Source organism: Psittacula echo (assembly GCF_963264785.1).
Source record: "Psittacula echo genome assembly, contig: SCAFFOLD_93, whole genome shotgun sequence".
In the NCBI taxonomy this organism is placed as follows: Eukaryota; Metazoa; Chordata; class Aves; order Psittaciformes; family Psittacidae; genus Psittacula; species Psittacula echo.
This window is the reverse complement of record NW_027664247.1, coordinates 2,176-13,623: the sequence shown is the minus strand read 5'-3', so window position 1 is coordinate 13,623 and position 11,448 is coordinate 2,176. Positions and strand designations below refer to the sequence as shown.

General features: G+C 43.2%; 1 pseudogene across 1 annotated transcript; it reads left to right on the top strand.

The window, feature by feature from the left end:
* The first annotated feature begins 1,748 nt into the window (after window positions 1-1,748).
* On the top strand, window positions 1,749-11,112 carry LOC308232590 (ankyrin repeat and MYND domain-containing protein 1-like; annotated as a pseudogene). The gene is made up of 7 exons: window positions 1,749-2,392; window positions 4,518-4,947; window positions 5,947-6,163; window positions 6,957-7,121; window positions 8,809-8,861; window positions 10,317-10,488; window positions 10,972-11,112. The product of its transcript is annotated as an ankyrin repeat and MYND domain-containing protein 1-like (transcript).
* The last annotated feature ends 336 nt before the right edge of the window (window positions 11,113-11,448 follow it).

Sequence of the window (11,448 nt, the reverse complement as noted above, 5' to 3'; positions counted from 1 at the left end):
GCCAAAGGTGAAGAGTACACCGTGAGGAAGACTGCTTACTTCATCTTGAAGACCCCTCCTCACATGAGGAAGACTGCTTACTTCATCCTCGAGACCCCTGCCCACAATCACCGCAGAGCAGCGCGCAGATGCCAAGAGGAGGAGACTTATGATAATAAGGTCCTGGAGCTAGATATAATATTCCCTGCCTATACGCGGGAATTATGAATATGTATTTGGGTAATGCAATAGTGAAAGTATATAAACCTGTAACAAATGCTCACCAGCGCGCCTCTGGCTACGGTCGTGCACCCAGCGCTGTTGCTTTTGCTTTACTGACTCTGTCCCTCAATAAAACCCTGTTATCTCGTTTAGAGGAGTGAGCTCGTATTTCACAGCAAGGTTGAGCAAGGCGGCCAGGAGAGCTGCGAGAGTCTGCAGAAGAGACGACGAGCGCTGGCAGAAAGAGCAGGCCAAAGGGCTGGAGTGAGCAGGGCCGGGCTCACGGTCAGGCCTGCTGTCCTATACGGTACTGCCGCGGGGGGGCGGCGCAGGGTGGCTACGCGGGCCTCCCTCTAGGCCCCAGCCCGGGCGAGGCCGCCGGGGTGTCCACGGCAAGGCGCCGGCCATGATCTGGGGCCTCGCACCCCACCAGGCGGAGTCGGCAGTGTTGTCGGGGGCGCGGCCATGGCCGTCGATGTGGGGCGAGTTTTCGCTCTGCTGGCGGCCAAGGGCACGGAAGAGGCGAGGGCGGCTAGCTGTGGCCACAGCTCCAGGCAGGGCCTGCCCCGCGGGCCGGGGACCGGCAACGTGCGCGGTGCTGATGCTGGGCTGCGGGGAGAGACCGCCGGAGGCCCCCCGCTCTGCCACCCGGGTACGAGCGTTCCGCGGGCCCCGGACGGCTGTCGGTGATGCGCCGTGGCCACGTGTCCCCCAGCGTGTGTTCGCTGGGAGCCCTGCCCGTCCGTGGGCAGGGGAGGGGCGGTCAGGAGGCCCTGCTTCCTCCTTGGAAGAAGAGCGGCTCGGATGCCGCCTTCCCTGGGCTTTCTCTCCCTGCTCGCCCTCTACTGGTGCCAAACTCAGTTTGAGCTTATTCTGAGTAAGGCAAGAGCTTTCACAGCATCCGTGTGATGTCTGAGAGCACGTTCACCTGGGGAATCAGCCCTCACTGCTCTTCTTGGTGTTCCTGTCAGTCCGTGTCTGGGTTGGTAACACGTCCACTGTGAAAATAAAAACTGAGCTCCACGGTTTCACATAACACCCTCTGTTCTCTCCCTCGGACCACTCAGTCTGTCCTCAGTCCCAGAGAAGATGGTAGATGGTTTCTGTGAGTGCTGTTATTAGCACCATAATGTTCTTTTGTTTTAAGCCAGGGGCAGTCGCTCCTTTTATGCCACAAAGTGCCAAGACTGTGGCAAGGCTGCATACTTTATGATTATTTTTAATGCAACAGAAGAAGTGAAGAATTGAGATTGTTATTTAAGTGGTTTTTGCTTTTAATTAACAATTTTTGATTGATTTATATAAAATATCTTCCAAATGCTTGGTTTTGCTTCAAAGTGGTGAATACCTTGAAGTGTTTGTGGCTGAAATCAATGACTATCAGATTTCAGTCAGGTACAGTCAGATGAGCAGGTTGGTAGCTAAGGTTTTCTTCACAGAAGAGAGGGGGTTATGGACAACTTTTTTACTGCGCATCAGCCACTTTCATACAGCCCAGCACTTTGTTTGCCTATGGTACAAAATTTCATCAGTGCGTTCTCCGGAAGGGTTAAAGTGGCAGTTTTGGAGCACTTTTAAAGCAAGTGGTGTGTAAAGTTTTAATAATCCAGTCACTTCACATGCATCTGGCAGTTGAAGACTTTTACCTTTTGTTTTGAATGCAGAATGCTGAAGGTATATTGGCATACCGGTCTTTAGGACAGCTGTTGAATGATTGAATAGATGTTGGTTTCTCCTCTGTCATTTAGCAATGAGAATATGAACACTGAGATACATCTACTGAAGTAGTATGGACTACTGATTGCTATGTGATGGAAGAGCTTCTAGAGAAATTGGTAAAATCTTGGCTGGGCTTTGAAGCCCACAACTAAAGTGACATTGAGACTGTTCCCAGTCTTAACTGTGTAACAGATTCATCCTCTTCATGTGTCAGTTGCCTGCATCTTGTTAGTCCTGCTCTGCTGCAGTAAGAATGCAATTTCACTTATTTTTGTCCTATCAGTTGTATCATTCTTCTTGTCTTGTCCTCTTTTGTGGATTACAGAGATATGTGGGAAAGTTGTACATAGGCCACCGCCACAGAAATGGGGTTAACTACAGGCCTGATGGTTCCAAATTCACAGGAGCTGTTTATCTTGGCCGTGTAGAAGCCTATGGGATGCTGGAATGGAAGGATGTCAGAAAATTTCAGGGAACTGGGAAATTGCTGTGCTAATACTGCAATTCCTGTGCCTTTCAAAGTCAGCAGTGGTTTGGTTTGGTGTTTTTTGGTTGTTTTTTTTTTTTTTTCCGAGTAGCTCCCTTAGTATTTTAGTTCTTTAGAGCAAAATTGTCATGCTTTGATCTCCCATGAGTTAGGGTGCTATTTCAACAGCTTAGCTTCTGTACTCAACTTTCCCATGGGGAAATACCGAAGGAGATGATAATAGAATCATTTGAGCTGGAAAAGACCCTTAAGATCATCAAGTCCAACCATTAACCCAGCACTGCCAAGTCCACCACTAAACCATATCCGTAAGTGCCACATCTACATGTCTTTTTAAATACCTCCAGGATGGTGACTCCACCACTTCCCTGGGCAGCCTGTTCCAAGACCTGACCGCCCTTTCAGGGAAGAAATGTTTCCTAATATCCGGACTAAACCTCCTGTGGTGCAACTTGAGGCCATTTTCTCTTTCTACTTGGGAAAAGACACCAACCCCCACCTCACTACAGCCTTCTTTCAGGTGGTTGTAGAGAGTGGTAAGGTCTCCCCTGAGCCTCCTTTTCTCCAGGCTAAACACCCCCAGTTCCTCATCACTCTTGTGCTCCAGGCCTTTCACCAGCTCCACTGCCATTCTCTGGACCAGCTCCAGCACTTCAATGCCTTTTTTGTAGTGAGAGGCCTGAAACTGAACACAGTATTTGAGGTGCAGCCTCACCAGTGCTGCCTGGAAAAGTTTCTTGTTCACGTATCTAATGTATGTAATTTGGGTATTTATTCTCCTTCTTTGATGAAGAGCTTATTTGTTAGACAGTACTCTCAAAAGGCATATTAGGATGAATTAGAAACTGGAAAAGCACTGCATTTTAGGAAACTGTGAAGATAGCACTCTGAAGTTTCCAGGTAGCTAGTTGGCTGGTTTGCATCATTTTCAGCCCTGATGTTGCTAGTAGAAGCTGGAAATCTTGTTTTCTAAGAGCTTGCAGTCCTTCTTTATTTTCCTAAAAGGTATATCTGACCAGTCCCAAGTGTAGGGGAACAGTGCCCACCTGTTCCTGCTGATCCCTGGGTATCTCTGCAATTCCTCAAATAATCTAAAACATAGAGAGAAACAACATAACAGTGTTTGCATTTAGAGGGCCAATCAACACTGAGGAGACATCAACAAGAACACAGCATTCTTGCTCAGTGTTGATAATGTGGCGTTAATTACAGATTTAGGAGAGCTTTAGTTTGAGTATATGATGTAAAATCTAAAGCTCGGGCGAAAACAGAGAAACTTGAGATCATAACCATACTCAGAATTTTATTCTTGCCAGTATATTCTGCCAGTGATAGTGCTTTTGTCCTACTCATTTATCTGTGTAGCTAAACAGCTCAGTGTGAAGTTGCTGATTTTTGCTCCAAATGGCTGTTTTGAGGTTGTGATAGCTCAGTGTGAACCTGTCTCGAACCATCTGTGTGGTCCAGATACGCATGAGTCTGCTTGAATTTGATGATGTTTATGCCTTACCTACCACAGTGTCAAGGTCAAACTAGGATACCTTTTGTAGGAAGACTGCAACTCCTGTCCTGTAGTGCACTATTTGCTGCTGAGACTCTTCCGTTGGCATGTCGTGTCATGCTTGCAAGACTATAGATACCCTAAATTTAGTTACATTGTAAGAAAAGAAACGTGCCATTTCCAGAATCTGTGTCTGCGCCAGATGTGTTTCAGAAATGTTTGTTTTGAGAAGGCAGTAAAATCTAACCAAAAACCTGTCCTGGACCAAAAGGCTGCAATCTAAAATTGATCACAGAATAAAATTAAAATAAAATCTTGCCTAGGCCTTAAAAGCATCAGGAATTGTAATCTAAACATATACATCCTACTGTAGTTAAATTTAGGGCCTTCCACTGTTCGTGTGCTGGAAGATTTGTGTTTGCTGTTAATAGACCAAAGTGAACGTGAAGGCTTTGCTGTTCAGATTGGCTTTGGCAGTTATTGCTCTGTCAATAGTAAGTGGACCAGTAAGGCCAAAAGCAGCCAGATTGGTTTAAATACAATCCAGACTTTAACTGTACAAATTGTTTGCTCTCTGACTGATACTCGTGAGTTTACTTGTTTCTTAAGGGGCTGTACAAATCTGATGAGCGATTTGGACCAGGGGTTGAGAGCTATCCAGATGGCTGTCAGGATGTTGGCTTGTGGCTCAGAGATCATCTAATTAAGCTATGTACTGAAGTACCTGGTTATTTTCCTGTCTTGGATTATCCAGCGCACTACAGGTACACTGATGACAGATCTCAGAAGGGGTATATTTCACTTGAGGAAGACCCATTTCTCCGTAACTATAAGCATCTCCCTTTTGATGGTAATGATATTTTACCTGAAGGAGTCTTTGCATATTCTCGTAACATGGATCGTCTTACTCTGACTCACTCCTTCCTGGAGAGTGTGATGCTCTGTATTTTCAGAAGAAGCTGCCTGAGGAGGACCCTTGGCCTGTTGCAAATGTAACCTCCCTGCTGGTTCGAAGGTAGATGCACGTGCATAAGCAGAGGTAACTGCTGATGATTTGTTTATTATGTGTGGATTTTTAACAATTACTACCCATGGGTGTTTGTTGTTTTCAAATTTACGTTGCAGGATAAAAGCTGCACTCGAGATTGGGTTTTGTGGCCTTGAGATTACAAGTTGCCAATAAGGGTTGTTTTTTGTTAAAAAAGGAAGCAAATAACATATTCATCTCTCAATTTATAGATTTTATTCCTTTAAGTTAAACATTGGGTTTATCCTGGTCACACCTAGAAAAATAATCCCATTACTCATTAACAAGTCAGGGTTTCTGGAAGTCCAGTTTTGAAAAGAATTGGGAGTCAAGGGCTGTAGAGACCTGTTCTGACCTTCGCTGTCCGGAGAGTGTAGTCTGGCATAGAAAAAAAAATATGGGGAAGCATAGCGCCAGGTTTTCAAAAGTACTGAAAATATGGATATTGATAACTCTTTGTGGTTGTCTTGACTCTTGTTCTTCTTCAAGGCTATTCAAAATACGCTGTAACAAAAAAGTCGACAGCTAGTAGAACTGCCAACTGCACATCAGTTTTTATGTAGCTTGGTACTTGTATGTGCAGATGCTTTTTGAGCACACGGAGGATTTCCTTGTTTGCTTTTCTGATAGGAACACAAGCTACATACGTATATTTTATAGTCATAGTTAAAGCAGGTGATGAAAATTAGATCATAAACAAATGTCATGACTGTGCATGATAAATTGGGTCATAAAAACACATGGTAGTTAGATTTTGTTTTCTTACCCGTCCATCAAACATCTACTAAAATACTTTTAACTTGTCTAGATAAAATCTATATGCTACTGCCAGCACCCCATTAATATAAGCAAGCTCACACTATCTAAAATAGCTCTTAAAATGATAGCTGGCCTTATTTTCCCATCTTGCGGACCAGCATATTTTATTCTTGATGCATTTTCTTTAGCTGCAGTAGTGGTCCAAGAGTACCTAGCTGCTTAAATGTGCTGTGCTTTTCTCTCCTTTTCTAGGCGCTGTCAAGTGGAGTTCAATTCAGATGTCAACCTCATTCTCAGTGGAGCCCGCAATGCTTATGGGCCTTCAGGCCCCAGAGAACTTGCCTCGGAGCAGCTAATTAAGAAGGCAGCAAGAGGAGACTATGATGGGGTCTCTGCGATTCTGAGGAACGGGCTTGCTCATCCAGACATAGCTGACAAACATGGATACACAGCACTTGCTGCTGCGGCTGTAAGATTCTAAGCATGACTCTTTACCACATGATGAGAAAATTCCTGGCGTAGTAGGCTGGATTAATTTTTTCTCTTGTTTCATTACATAGTATGAAGGAATGTTCAACAAGCAGGAAACCCAGAAAAGCGGTGTGGCATGAGTAGTGTCTGTAATGACTGGTATCGTGCCAACCCCCATGGTAAACAAAGAACCTAAAAGAAGCCCTTCAGTAAATATTAGCAGTGATTTCAAATGTCAGGTTTGATTTCAGGTTGTGATTATGCAGTGGGCTAGATCTATGTTCTTGGATGTGATTGTGCCCTTATTATTTTTGATCCTATTTGAAATCAGATGCACACAGAGTTGTTTTGTTTTTGCTGAAAAGCGGTTGTGGCTGAAACTACGCATGTACAACTCCAGTTTCTGTAGGAGGGGGATGCAATCTCTCCCCCTGCCTTTTTCTTTGTTTTTCTGTCAGCTGCCTCAATACTCAGCATTCACTGTAAATGCCAAGCAGAAGCTAGATAATTTAGAACACTGTATTTCTCCTATAGCCGTCTCAGTCATTTCTAGTCTCTCTGTGCATGAAACCTCGATGAATTCCTGCAAAATCCATTAGTTGAAATTAACCAAAAAAGTTATGTTCTGAACCCTGTAAGACATTGAGCTTCTGTTTTGAGGAAAATATCAATGTGAATTAGATAAACAGTGTAGAGCATCATTACCTCAAAATTGTGCTGTCAGTTCTTTCCATGTCCCAGGCAAGAAGTGTGTACTTATATATGCAAATATGGATGCTTCCCCTCTACAGGTGCATTCCCGTAATGCTCTTGTCAATCTTCTTCTTGATAGTGGAGCTGATGTGAGTAAGTGTAGTGATGAAGGATTATCTGCTCTCTCCATGTGTTTTATTCTTGTTTATCCAGAAGAATCTTTTAAGGTTAATATTGCTGAGAGGAGCTTGCACAGTTACAAGGTTTGTTTACTTCTAATCTAAAATAACAGAATCATAATGTAGTATTTTGCCAACCTGCAAGCTTGCTTTTAAAATTTGCTGTATATAAAACTCAGAACTTTAATACATTTTACATTCTGAAACTGCAGAATAATCTCTGCTCTCACTGCACTCACTTCCTAAGTCGAAGAACATGCTCCTATGCAGTTACAAGCTTACTCAGCAGTTGAAATAAGGCACTATATCAATAGCAGAATGCGAGGCTGTGCTGGCTAGGTGTTTAACACAGTGAAGATGCAGTGGGAGAGTTAATGGGAATTACAAAAATGTAAGTAGAACAGTAGGATGTAGGTGATTCTCCTGGTACTACGTAACCTTGCTGGCATCATGGAGGTGGCTACTACGAAGCGATTGTTCTGTCAGAAGTCTGGTGATGCTTGGGGAGTACTCAAAAAGGAAGAGTCGTATCCCTAACCTTTCTTCTGCCACAAAATGAAACACCTGCTTTTACTTCCTGTGTAGGAACAGGATATGAATTTTGTAAGGGTACAAACCTGGGAATGGGAAAGCAATGAAAGCAAGGATGCTGGGACTCACCAGCCAGGATGAGAAAACAGCTGAAAAAGGGGTCTGGGCAGGAACTGTGTGGTCTTAGAAGTGCTTCCGCGTAGCCTAGAAATGGAGGGGTGCCTCTGGAACTTTCACATGAGGTTAGACAGATTAGGCTTGTGCTTTGAGGAAACTTGTTGGAAATTAAGTACCAAATAATCCTTGGTTGCTCTGAAGTCACTGTTCCAGTTCCAAGAGTACGATCATGTGGTCGTGCGAAACACTGCTAAAGTTGCAAGGCAACTATATGGGAAAGGGAGAAGGGGAGTGAGAGAGAACTGCTGCTGAAAACGACACAGAAAATCAGTGTAGAGCTATTACCTCTCATAGTACTATAAGGTAATTAGGAGTAGAGAGGGGATCTTTCTATGTTGGTCGTTGTCTGTAGCAGTCTGTGAGATCTGGCGAGTAGACATACACTGCTTTCACTTTTCCTCTGAGTTGAACTTGCATCCAGATTTGGAAAAATTAGCCTTGTAGATCCTAGTATCAGATTCTCATGCAAGCTAATGCAGGTTGAAAATCTGTGTGTGTCTCGTGTTATTTCAGCAATTCTTTTTCTCTTAAGTTAGGTGATGTATACTGGAAGAAAGATTCAACTGTTCTGAACACGCTTTAGACACCATGGAATCATAGTAAAGTGAGGGTCGGAAACGACCTTAAGATCATCCAGTTCCAACCCCCCTGCCACGGGCAACCCCTCTAGACCATGTTGCCCAAGGCTCTGTCCAACCTGGCGTTGAACACTGCCAGGGACGGAGCATTTACCCACTTCTTTTTTGGGCAACCTGTTCCAGTGCCTCACCACCCTCACAGTAAAGAACTTCTTCCTTATATCTAACCTGAACTTGCCCTGAAATTGAACAAGAGAAATATTCTGTTATTTTAAGAAATTAAAACAAATGAACAAGCAAAAACTTAGTTACAATTTACTTCTAAATTATATCCCTAACAGCGCTTAACAAAATTCCAGTATCATTATATGCTGTATTGCGTTAAAGCTGTGATTAACAGGTGTGTTAATATACTGAGTCATGCACTGGAAGAAGATTTGTTTCATTTTAGTAACACTTCTTTTTTCTTTTTTTTAATCTTTAAGTGGACTGAAAAATCAGAATCCTCAGAAACTGTGAGTGATGCTGAAGGCATAGTGTGAGAGTAAGTCTCATGCGCTAGAAATGGGAGACCAACTCTCATAAATGGTTTTGCAAAAAGAAGGTAACATTATTTCACATATTTCACATAAATGTGCATCCGTTGCAAGGAAAGATATTTTTTGATTGTTTAACTGGGCAAACCTTGTTTACGAGTAGAAACCACTAACTGTTTATACGCTCTAATGTGGCTCACGGCAGCACTGAGAAAGACTATAGTTGAAAAGTGCAGTTCAAGCAAAGGACATCATGCTTGAACAAGACAAGATTTCTTGTTAGAAGATTGTGAAAAGCTTCTAAATATGCCAAGGAGAGTTGCAGTGTAGTGCAGACCTGAGGAAGGAGAATATATTTGTTACTTGAAGTCTTGACTACATAGGAACTTGCTTGTTGTTTTCTGCAAGTGTCTGTTCACCAGTGTCAGCTGAAACATAGTCCAACTGTTTTGCATTTGTGGATCTTTGAAAGGGACACATTTTGCTTTTTGCTTTGCTTACAGAGCAGTCACCAAAGATGTCCAAATTTTTGTGTGGGTTTTATGGCAGTGTAGGTCGTTTTGACATCTCAGACCCCTCAGACTGAAAGTTCGTGGTTGGCCTTCTGACCTCCATCCCTTATTTGTGCCACATTTTACTTTTGTGGCACAAAAGTAAAACATGCTCCCACCTCCCATGATTCTTGTTGTCTGAAATACTGTGCATACCGCATATTGTTCATTGGAATATAGAGATCTGCTGAATGTAGGGCTTGTGGGTAAAGCCGAGTTATTACAATGCCTGCAAAGATGAGTATACCGTGAGAACACTTTGTGATGGAATTTCTGGGTGATATCCAAGCATCCAAGTGCTGTCTGCTTCATTTTGTAGGGGTGTCAGATTCTTTTGTGTGTGTGGATAGTTTGCCTCCATAGAAATGCAGATGGCACCTGGAATATACTGTCCTAATCTAGCATAGCTCCGGTTCCAGCTTTTGTTTAAGAGAAACACTGGACCTTTGTTTTGTTGGGATGGATGGGTGAATGAAGTTTACTTGAGGAAAGAAACTTCCAAGCAGTCTTTGATGGCAGGAGGGAGGACTCTGTTTCTTTCATTAAACAATACGAAGACTAAATGTTTTACAAGTCACATGTGAGACTGGTAAAGACGCAGATAACCTTGCCTAGCTTTTTACCTGTCCCTATGCTGCAGCTTTTCATGACTGCAGAGACTGCTCTTTGCATGCCACTGCTTTAGTTTAGAGGGCTGAGATACACTGACTGTACTGTCTCCTCTTCAGGTCATAATGTTGTTGCCTGACTGGTGTATGACAGTTGTGATGTGACCCTAAAGACTGCCATGTCTTCCCTCTGCTAAGTGACAGTTGTAATGTCTATTACCTGCAAGCCATTTTAGTCCACTAGCTTTTCTTGGAAGGTGCTAATATGTTATTCTGGTATTTTCTATGTCAATTCTAGACGACAGAAGAGATGGGAAGCAATCCAGCTACTGCTTCATCGAGGTGCAGATCCCAACGCATCCTGGGCCCCACCACACCTTCTGTTCTTTGCTGATAAAGCTGCAGACGCAGAAGCAGTGGAACTCCTCTTAAAAAGGGGAGCCATGTCTGATGTGCGGCTTCCATCGAAGGTTTTACTGAATGATATTTCATAATATGGGATTCAAGGTGTGTACTGCAGCTTCAGTGCCCTACTGTAAAATATCTTGCATGTCAGAATCAGCTTTAGAATGGCCAGAAAGCTGTTTAAAGCGATTATCCTGTTCAAAGATTTATTTTTCTGTTTTTTAGTAGAAAGAACTCAAAGCTCCTTACTCTCCAAGTTTCTCTTTCTTACTATGTTTTCTGATTGCCAAGCTTGTGAGTGGTTGAGGAATATTTGCAAAGCTGGTCCTCACGTTGGTTATAGCTGTTGTGATATTTTAACAGGCCAAGTGTCTGGGGCCTTTAGTATTCCACACTCTTATAAGTCTGGGCTCTAGATTTCTGGTGGCTGTCTGTGAGGCGCAGCATATGGGAAGAGTGAGCTTGGATTATTCTTAAAATAATATTTATCACTATTTAAGTGCTGCTTCTGATAAACAGGAGTCTTAATGCTATATTTGTGTTTTCAGTTAGGGGGGTTAACTGCTCTCCACATAGCTGCCTCGATTCCTGGGGAGGAAGGGGTCCAGATAACTCAGTACCTCCTGCATTCTGCCCCAGATCTTAATGCAAGGGTAGAAGATGGAAATGAGCTATATGGTCCAGACAAGGTATGTTGCTTTTTGAGCTCATCTTTCAGCTATTGAAATTCAGATTGCAGAGGACCTGAGCAGGGAGTTGAGATTACTGCCTGCCTGATTTTGCAGTGAAAGCTTTGCATTTCCCTGAAAGAGCCTTAAAAAAAGAAAGAAAACCAAACCCCCAAAAAACTAGAGTCACTTGAGGTGTATTGTATTAGGTTGTAAATAAACACATGCTTCCGGTGCCCCAGAACACTCTGTCATGTCTTACATAAGACAGAGTCTAGAAGTTTCTTATGTGTAGTCCAGTACAAATCATAAAATCATCGAATCATAGAATAGTTACGGAAAGGACCTGAAGGTCAT